Source organism: Rhineura floridana, chromosome 3 (assembly GCF_030035675.1).
Source record: "Rhineura floridana isolate rRhiFlo1 chromosome 3, rRhiFlo1.hap2, whole genome shotgun sequence".
Lineage (NCBI taxonomy): Eukaryota > Metazoa > Chordata > Lepidosauria > Squamata > Rhineuridae > Rhineura > Rhineura floridana.
Window position 1 is genome coordinate 198,285,721 of NC_084482.1, and position 10,335 is coordinate 198,296,055.

At 42.2% G+C, this 10,335-nt stretch overlaps 1 protein-coding gene across 10 annotated transcripts in view; it reads right to left on the reverse strand.

Annotated features, from left to right (window-relative positions):
• BAG6 (BAG cochaperone 6) overlaps positions 1-8,783 on the reverse strand; it is a 46,185-nt gene extending 37,402 nt beyond the window's left edge. For 4 of the 10 annotated variants that reach the window (XM_061619415.1, XM_061619412.1, XM_061619414.1 and 1 more), the window contains exon 1: positions 8,254-8,506. The gene's annotated coding sequence lies outside the window, so the exon portion shown is untranslated. Of the gene's footprint in view, positions 1-7,877; positions 7,966-8,224; positions 8,507-8,526 lie in introns of those variants that run through there. The other 6 variants (XM_061619417.1, XM_061619416.1, XM_061619411.1 and 3 more) reach the window with 4 other exon arrangements.
• Positions 8,784-10,335: the final 1,552 nt, after the last annotated feature.

Here is a 10,335-nt window from a genome sequence, read left to right on the forward strand (position 1 = left end):
TCCGGTGATCAGCCTCTGGGCAGAGAAGTGCTTGGCGTCGTCCATCGGGAAGTGCGGCTGGATGAAAAGGCACTCTCGCTTCACAGACCCCTGACAGGCGTGTACTGACCTTCGAGATCAATGACGTCGCACTTGGGCAGAAACCTGAAGCCGGCGGCCAGCAAGCCTGAGAGTACCAAGGGCAGTAGCAGGAAGGGCCACAGGTGGGCGCCCACCAAGGGCCCAGAGCACACGTGACAGGAGCCGCTCCACACAGTTGGTGTTGCAGCCAGGGGGCACCATTGCCTTTCAGCCTTTAGGGCTGTCGGGTCAGCTAGCTCTCCATTGCGTGGCGAGCCTTCGCCGTTGCCCCAGAGCCGGCACATTTTCATCATTTGACTCATCAACGAATCTTATTCATTTTGATGATGGAGACTTGAATTAAGCTCTTGCAGGGGTTTGTGTTGCTGTTGACGTTGAAGATTGTTCAAGACTAGCTGTTGCTGCTGAAGGTTCCGATGGTACTTTCTTAAAGTAGAAAAGCAATGAACTTTGCGTCATGAATTGCCGTCTCCCTTCCCTTAGAATTTCCTTATAGCATGCAATACCGTTTAGAAGGCTTGCATTCACTTTAAAACTTCTTTCGAAATTTGGATCAATCCTCTCAAAAGCTGCCATCCCAGTTTCTATACAGTTGATAGCTTCTTCCAATTCCTTGGTTGTCATTTCTCTAGGGACAGCAGGACTATTATCAGGATGGGACTCCGCAAAACATCCTCCTTTGCTCTTCAATCAGAAGAAGATCTTCATCTGTTAGGGTCTCATCAAGAGAGACAAGCAAGCTGCCACATCCTCAGGCTCGACTTTCAATTCTAATTCCCTTGCCATTTCCACAACATTTGTAGTGACTTCCTCTACTGGATTCTCAAAGCCTTCAAAATCGTCCATAAGTGTGGGAATTAGTTTCTTCCAAACACCTTTCAATGTTGTTTCTTTAACTTCCTCCCATGCATCTCTAATAGTTTTTATACTATCCAAAATTGTGAAGCCTTTCCAAAGGCCTTAGCAAAAGTTCTTCTTAGGTAATAGGATTTAAATGCTGCAATTACACCTTGGTCCATAGGCTGCAGCAATGAAGTTGTATTTGCAGGTAGAAAAATAACATTTATCTCCTTGTACAAACCAATTAGAGCTCTAGGATGGCCAGGGGCATTGTCTGCAAGAAGTAAAATCTTAAAAGGAATGTTCTTTTCCTTGCAGTAAGCCTCAACTGTAGGCTTAAAATAGTCCGTGAACCAATTTGAGAAAAGATCGCCAGTCATCCAAGCTTTTGAATTGGACTTATAATAAACAGGGAGGCTAGCTTTTGCATAGTTCTTTAGGGCCCTAGAATTTTCTGAGTGATAAATCATCATAGGTTTTAACTTGCAATCACCAGCTGCATTAGCCCCTAACAAGAGAGTTAGCCTGTCTTTTGCAGCTTTGAAGCCTGGCATTGACTTCTCCTCTTTAGCAATAAAAGTCCTAGACGGCATCTTCTTCCAAATATGCCCATTTTGTCCACGATGAAAATCTGCTGCTTAGTATATCCATCATTTTCGATGATCTTAGAAAGCTCACGTGGATAACTTTCTGCAGCTGCTGCATCAGCACTAGCTGCTTCACCCTGCACTTTTATGTTGTGGAGATGGCTTCTTTCCTTAAACCTATTAAACCAGCCTCTGCTAGCTTCGAATTTATCCTCAGCAGCTTCCTTGCCTCTCTCAGCCTTCATAGCACTGAAGAGACTTAGGGCCTTGCCCTGGATGATGGCTCGGCTTAAAGGCACGTTGTGACTGGTTTGATCTTCAATCCACACCACTAAAAGTTTATCCGTGTCAGCAATAAGGCTATCACGTTTTCTTATAACTTTAGTGTTCACTGGTGTAGCACTTTTAATTTCCTTCAACACTTTCTCCTTAGTGTTCACAACTGTACTAACCGTTTGGCGAGCCAAACCTAGCTTATGGCCTATCTCAGCCATAGACATACCTTGCTCAATTAGTTTAATCATTTCTAACTTGGCATTTAAAGTAAGAGGCTTACAATTCCTTTTTTATCACTAGTACTACACTTAGATACCATTGTAATTAACACAAAAAGTTTGAAAGTTTGGAAAAGTGCCAGAATAGAGAGAAGCAGAGCATACAAATGCTGTAAACAGACTGAATCACCGACAATAAAATGGCGCCCGACGCCCTTCTCGGACTCAGCTGCTGAGCACGTCATGCTGAAAAATGCAAAAAAAGCGGAACAAGCGCCGAACATAATGAACATGGATATAATTGATAACTGCCGTATTAGCGAAACGCCGAGAAGTGGAACGCCAAAAAGAGGGGCCCTACTGTATACAATTAAATTGCCAATAAAAATTAAGGTTAAAAACAAGCTAAAAAATAAAATGAATAAGACCAACAGTTAAAAGTATACATTCTAAGCTAAAATTACATATTAAAATACACATCAACTTTACATGTCTTCAGAGGCTTGACTAATCAGAAAGTTTTTAGCAGGTGTCCCTAGGATGCACACCTTAACGTGCATACCTTAGGATGCACACCTTAAAGGGGTGAGGGGGCTTGAGAGTATTGAAGAAGCCGAGAGCAATGCCCTCAGGAGTCTAGATCAAGAGGCCAGACTTGAGGTGCAGGGGCACCCAAGGTAGAATGGTTACAGCTGAGACACCAGACTAAGATGCATCCAGACTCAGAGGAAGGCAATGGTAAATCACCTCTAAATACCTTTTACCATGAAAACCCTATGAACAGACTATCCAAAATGCAACACAAGATAGTGCTGGAAGATGAGACCCCCCAGGTCAGAAGGCACTCATCAAGTTACTGGGGAAGAACAATGGACAAGTATAAGTAGCGCTGTGACTAATGACGCAATGGGGTCAAAGCCGAAAGGAAGACCAGAGGCTGATGCGCACAGATGCGAAAGGAGAGTCCAGCGTTGTACAACGTACACAACAGGAACATGGAATGTGAGAAGCATGAACAGGGAAAAGTTAGAAATTGTCAAGAAAGAAATGGAATGTATTAATATTACAATACTTGCCGGGAGTGAATTAAGATGGATGAGAATGGAACACTTTCAGTCAGGCAACTACAAAATATTATATGCAGGAAATGAGAAATTAAGAAGAAATGGGGTTGCTCTAACAGTGAGAAGTGATGTAGCAAAAGCAATTAGGAGCTATAATGTAAGGTCTGAGCGAGTAATATCAATGAGATTAAAAGGGGAAACCTATCAACATAACCATCATCCAAATCTATGCTCCAATGGAAAACACAGAAGAAGAGGACATGCAGAGATTTTACGCGGAAGTACGTAAAGAAATTGATCACACACCAAAGCAGGATGCTCTGATAATCATGGGGGACTGGAATGCAAAAGTAGGGAACAGAGAAGAACTAGAAACTGTGGGGAAATGGGGCTTAGGAGATAGAAATGAAGCAGTAGAGACTTACAGAATTGTGTGAAGCCAGTAATTTGTTTCTTGCAAACACATTTTTCGAGCAACCAAAAACACAACTGTATACGTGGACATGTCCAAATGGTCAATATAGGAATCAAATTAATTATATAATTGGAAGCAGATGATGGAGAAGTTCCACACTTTCTGCAAAAACAAAACCAGGAGCAGACTGTGGTACAGATCATGAACTGATCGTACCGAAAATCAGAGTAAAGCTAAAGAAGAAGAACAAAGCACTCATAATGCCAAAATACAATTTAAATAGCATCCAAAAAGAATGTAAAGATCAAATAAGGAACAGGTTTGAGGCTTTAAAGTTAGTTAACAGAGAACCAGAAGAACTATGGAGTGAAGTCAGAGACATTATCAGGGAAGAATGCAAAAAGACAATACCTCTTGTTAAAAAGAGAGAAAGACCTCAATGGATGACTGAAGAAACTCTTCAAATGGTTAAAGAGAGAAGGAAAGCAAAAGCAAAAGGAGATAGAAACACAGTCAGAACCCTAAATGCAACAATACAGTGACTAGTATGTAGGGACAAAGAGAACTATTACAATAGTTATTGTATAGAAATAGAAGAGAACAGCAAAAAGAGAAGAACAAGACTCCTATTCCAAAAGATTAGAGAAATGAAAGGGAAATTTAAACCGAGAGTGAGGATGTTGAATAATCAACAAGGGAACACACTGACTGACTGAGATGAAATAAAAGGAAGATGGAAGCAATATACTGAAGAACTCTATAAAAGAGATGCCAGATTCATTCATGGAAGAACCGTATGATGAAGAACCAGCAATTCTAGAATGTGAGGTGAAAGCTGCTCTTAAAATACTTGGAAGAAACAAATCACCAGGAACAGATGGCATACCAACAGAGGTGCTACAAGCAACTCAATCTGTCCACATTTTGACAAAAAACTGTCAACAAACACGGAAAACTAAACAATGGCCCACAGACTGGAAGCATTCAATATACATCCCAATTCCAAAGGAGATCCCAGGGAATGCAGTAATTATCGAACCAGTGCCTTAATATCCCATGCAAGTAAAGTAACGCTCAAGATTCTACAGTAAAAGCTCTTATCATATATGGAGCGAGAAATGTCAGGTGTCCAAGCTGGATTTAGAAAGGGAAGAGGCACAAGAGATCATATCGCAAACATAAGTTGGATAATGGAATGGATCAAGGAATTACAGAAGAAAATCACCCTGTGTTTTACAGATTACAGCAAAACCTTTGATTGTGTAGATCATGAAAAACTATGGAATGCTTTAAAAGAAATGGGCATGCCAAAGCATCTGATTGTCCTGATGCACAACCTATACTCTGCACAAGAGGCTACTGTAAGGACAGAATATGGAGAAACCGACTGGTTCACAATCGGAAAGGGTACGAGATAGGGGTGTATTTTATCACCCTATTTGTTTATATGCAGAACATATACAGAAAGCGGGATTGGACCAAGATGTAGGAGATGTGAAAACTGGAGGGAGAAATATCGATAATTTAAGATATGCAGGCGATACCATACTACTAGCAGAAACCAGTAATGATCTGAAGCAAATGCTGGTAAAAGTTATAGAGGAAAGCACAAAGGCAGGACTACAGCTGAACATCAAGAAGACTAAAGTAATGACAACAGAAGATTTATGTAACTTCAACGTTGATAATGAGGACATTGAACTTGTCAAGGATTATCAATACCTTGGCACAGTCATCAACCAAAATGGAGACAATAGCCAAGAAATCAGAAGAAGGCTACGACTGGGGAGGGCAGCTATAGAGAGCTACAGAAGGTCCTCAAATAAATCACTGAACACCAAAGTCAGGATCATTGTCACCATGGTATTCCCGATTTCTATGTATGAATGTGAAAGTTGGACAGTGGAAAAAAATGGATAAGAGAAAAATCAACTCATCTGAAATGTGATGCTGGAGGAGAGTTTTGCGGATACCATGGACCGCAAAAAAGACAAATAATTAGGTGTTAGAACCACAACTGTCACTATAAGCTAAAATGATGAAACTGAGGTTATCATACTTTGGCCACATAATGAGAAGACATGATTCACTAGAAAAGACAAATTCTGGGGAAAACAGAAGGGAGTAGCAAAAGAGGAAGACCAAACAAGAGATGGATTGATTCCATAAAGGAAGCCACAGACCTGAATAAGACTGAACAGGGTGGTTTACAACAGATGCTATTGGAGGTCACCAATTCATAGGGTCACCATAAGTCGTAATCAACTTGATGGCACATAACACACATACACACTAAAAGAGTACAGCGAAGTTATCTGCCTCATGTCAATGGGCAGGGAGTTCCATAGTGTCGAAGCTGCCATGCTCAAAGACTGATTCCTTCCATGTAAAAGAAAACATTATGTGGCACTTGTAAAACTGCCAGTATGCAGATTGAAGTGGGCACATATAGGAAAGGAAATTCTTCAAGTAAACTGGTCCCAAATTGTTAAAGGGCCTTATATACTAATAGTAAGACCTTGAATTTCACTCAGTAACAAATCGGTAACCAGTGCAGATTTCTGAGCTGGGGTGTTTTATGCTCACGTGTTTCACTCTCGTCAGCAACAGTACTGCAGCAATCTGTGCTAGCTGCAGTTTTCAGACCACACACAAGGGATGCCCCAAATAGAGTATATTGAAGTAAATCAAATTGTGAAGTTGCCAATGCCTGCATAATTTTACTGTTTACTTTCAGGCTCATGAAGCCTGGTGGCATTTGTTTCTTAAAGTTACAGAGGCTGTTCAGGGGGAGGAAGAGCTAAAAGGAGCTGGATTCTTATTACAGCTAATGGAATGGTCCTATTTCCTATCTCCACTGCAGCCTGATGGAATGGCCATTGTTAGTGAGAGTTACAGGAGAAGAACCAAAAGCAGCAGTCTCTGCCTCATTCTCTCCCATAACATTCAAAACATCTTGCATCAGGGATGGGGAAGCTGTGGCCATCCAGATGTTGTTGCCCCAGGAAACATGGCCAATTGTAAGGGACAGTGGGAGCTGTCATCCAACATCATCTGGAGGGCCACACGTTCCCCAATCCTGTTTTTCACAATAGTAACTCACATGCAGGAGATCAGGTAGCTCAGAGTGGCATAAATGGATCAGCAAAAGCCACAGGGATATATTGTTTTATTGTTTCTTTACCACATTTCTACTATGCCCTTATTCTTATTCTGCGGAGCTCATGTTGGGTAGTTAAGCATTAACCCATTTTAAGTTAGGTTGCAAGATAGTGACAAACCCAACAACGCTCAGTTTCGTTCATGGTTGAGCAGAGATTTTAACATCATGTTTCCTAATATTCTAGCACCACTACATAATACTGCTATCTCCCCAATGTCAAAACTGAAGTTGTAAACTCCTCTGGCTAGAGGCCTTTTTTTTACTACTCTAGAAAGCACCATAAACCTCAAAGAAGCTACATAAATACTGTTCATCTGAACACCACAGAAAGCAAACCCAATCCAGTCACATTCTCTCAAAAAGTCTTCTCTGTAGTACACTTCTCTCTTATCTGCAAAGCCAGAACAAAGGGAACCTGTACTGCCTTCAAGTCAATTCCGACTTAGGGTTTTCATGAGGCTGAGAGGCAGTGACTGGCCCAAGGTCACCCAGTGCGCTTCATGGCTATGTGGGGATTCAAACCCTGGTCTCCCAGGTCATAGGCCAGCATCTTAACCACTACACCACACTGGCTCTAGAATACAGCCAATTACAATCACAGTGAGCAAAGGGCCATTAGAGGAGAGTGAGTGATCTGGTGGCTTACGATGAAAGCCTAACAGCAGTAAAAGCCCCATCCACTAGCGTATAGCTGTATAATTGGGTTTCAGGAACATTTAGCTCTCCAGACATTGCTGAACAACTAGTATTAAACTCAGCAAGCATGGCCAATAGCTAGGGGTGATGGAAGATATAGTTTGGCAACATGAGAAGGGCTAAAGGTTCCTCACAACTGCTATATATAGTTACGAGCTAGCAGATCTCTGGGGCTTGACATGAAGTTTCTGGATTTTAGCCTCCTAAAAGGGGAGGTGCGATATCTCAGGGATAAGAGCCTTAATAAAGAGGCTAGAACAATTTCTATATAGTCTCAGAGCTTTTTTCCCTTTAATCCCTACGCAACCTACACCAATGGGGCTCTTCCTCTGAAAACCCTGCCCCAGAGACTCCACCCCATAGGTCCAAGGGTTTGCCACCACGTCGCAGGTTCTGAGCCTCGGGAGATCTGGGATCTATGTATCTTTATACTACCACCTGTCAGCCACGGAGACGGAAACATCCCCCCTTCTTTTTCCCTCCTCCTCCTCCCACCATTTTTGTTAATATACTGAACCACAACATTGTTTTTCCAACCTGCCCTCCGTCCCTTCACTTCACGTCGCCGAGCACAAAAATCCCTATTTCCGCTCAAATACAAGACACTTCCGGTCAAACAAACGACCGTTCAGAAGCCTATCCACTGATGCACTATAGAGATACAAAATGAAGAGTCATGCGCCATTAATATTCTCAATTAATATTCCCGATGTCAAACAGAACCTACTTTTCACACTTTGCGTCCATTCAATCCATAGCATAGAGGTGATTTCAGCACAGAAATGCCAAGAAACTAAGCAACGTCATTACGCAACAAAACAGAGTAACATAGACGAAGACTTTCAAGTATTATATCGGAGGATCAACTTCTATATCAGTCTAACCTTTTACTATCTCTATGCCATTCACTTGCCTCTCTCCCAAGATGGCAGCGTTTCCGCTTCCCTCGGCGACGATAGGCAAAGGGGGTTTACTTGATTGCCGGATTTCTTCCGGTTTTTTCCTTTTCACGAAATTCCTCTCTACACCGCCACCGCCACCCTCTAAATCCACAAAACCCTGAAGAGGCCGTTGGTGACGAAACTGCCGCCAGCCTCGCGCCTGGAGCGAGACCTGCCTCGGCGCCGCTGCGTGCCCCGCCTCCTCACTACTACGCATGCGCGAACAGCCCAGCAGGCCTGCTTACTTCTTATTCTTCCGTTTCTGATGTAGTTGACTGAAAAGGTGCCTGCTACTTTGCTTGCAACATGACTTTTCGGTTTTAGCTTCCTTAGTCCATACTTTTAGTCAAAGTACGATTTAAAATAATTCTTAGTATCTAAACGGAGACCGTATTGTCTCTAAAGATATGTTTAACTATTCAACCTCCGAACGAAGAGGGAAGATTTCGGTAGCTTGACGCCTGCGCGCTATTCACTTGACGTCGGTATGTCTTTCTATGACGCAATGACCTCTTCGTCAGTCCGTGGCTTGAAAAGCAATTTATAAGGAACTGAAGGGCCCTACGGAGGCGGGTTTTGAGGATGGCGCAAGGCAAATAGCTGTGATGAAGCAAGCTTGTCTGCCATCTTACTTACAGGCATGGGAAATCGCCTTGTCCGCCATGTTTGTTTAGGACAATTTCCCTCCAATCCTGAAAACTACCCTTTCGCTACCATCTTTGTTTACCTTGTTTCCTAGCAACTTTTGGCCGAAGGGGAAATCTGGAGAGGACTACAAAGAAGTACAGTCTGAACAGATCCTATTGAATACACATGTGACATTAGTTTGCCAATCCCCTAAGTTCTTTGTAAGTTCTTCCCTCTTGAAATATTTCCAACAAACCAGATAGCTTTATTACAATGAATTCATGTATATTTATAATTTTACAGATACCGCCCATCTCATTGTCTTCATGTCTTCTTAGATTGATGTCAATCTGTCCCCTTGACTGATTACCCCTATTCTACTGTCATAGTTACTGATGATTTTGTACTATACAATCCATTCTGTCATGGCTCCTGATCAGTCAAGCTGGCCAGGGACATCCCTAGAACATTACAACATGTTCTTTTGATAATACCATGATGTAAGGCCAAGTTCAGTTCACTTAAAGTGACTGGAAATTCTATGTGAAATTCCACTTGTAACTACCTTGCTATAGAGAAATATTAATTTTAAATCACCATATTATAGCTGAAAATCACACAACATAAAGGATTATTAGGGAACACAGTAAAGAAAAAGGGGTAACTCTGAGCCAGCCACTCTCCATCAAACACAGAGGGTTGGAGGAGGAAGCCCACCTCAGAACTCCTCACATTTCATATATTTATGAAATAAGATTATACACATCATGCTATTATTAAAAAAAATTAGTATCAAGCTCTCCTTAATTCCACCATGAAGACTTCCCTTAGCTGAGGCCATTGCTCTTTCCTCTTTCCCAGGAACAAATAGTAAAAAGTATATTAATCAAGAGATTGTAAAACAATACCAAATTAATGATCTGCTGTCATGCATTAGCCAATTTTGGCACAGAAAAGAGCTCAGGAATTTGCAGTAAGGTGAGCTTGACCTTTTCCTGCTTTTCCCTACACACACAGGCCTGCTTTAATGCCTGTTGTGTGTGAATGAGGGAAAGAAATCCATTTTCCCTTCATCACTTTCAAGGGCCCAAATTGCTTGAGGCCAGGATGCTTAAGGGGTCCCATCAGACCTAAATGGGGGCATGACCTCCACCACACACACAAATGGAGTCGTCGTAGATTATCACACAACCAATAGAAAGTGCTAAATACCCCATTCATTGTCATAAGATTTCTGGCATTAGGGGTGGCTCTTTTGGATGTACCACCTTTAGTTTAAGCCTGCTATATGGCCAAGTGGGGGTAGAGCCTTCTTGGGGGTGGCACCCTGGTTTTGGTCTCTCTCTCCTCTATGATAAGGCCGGCCCCCACTTTTAGACACAAGCTATAGCCCTGGATATACTCCCCAGTCTTTTGGTGGAATCTGA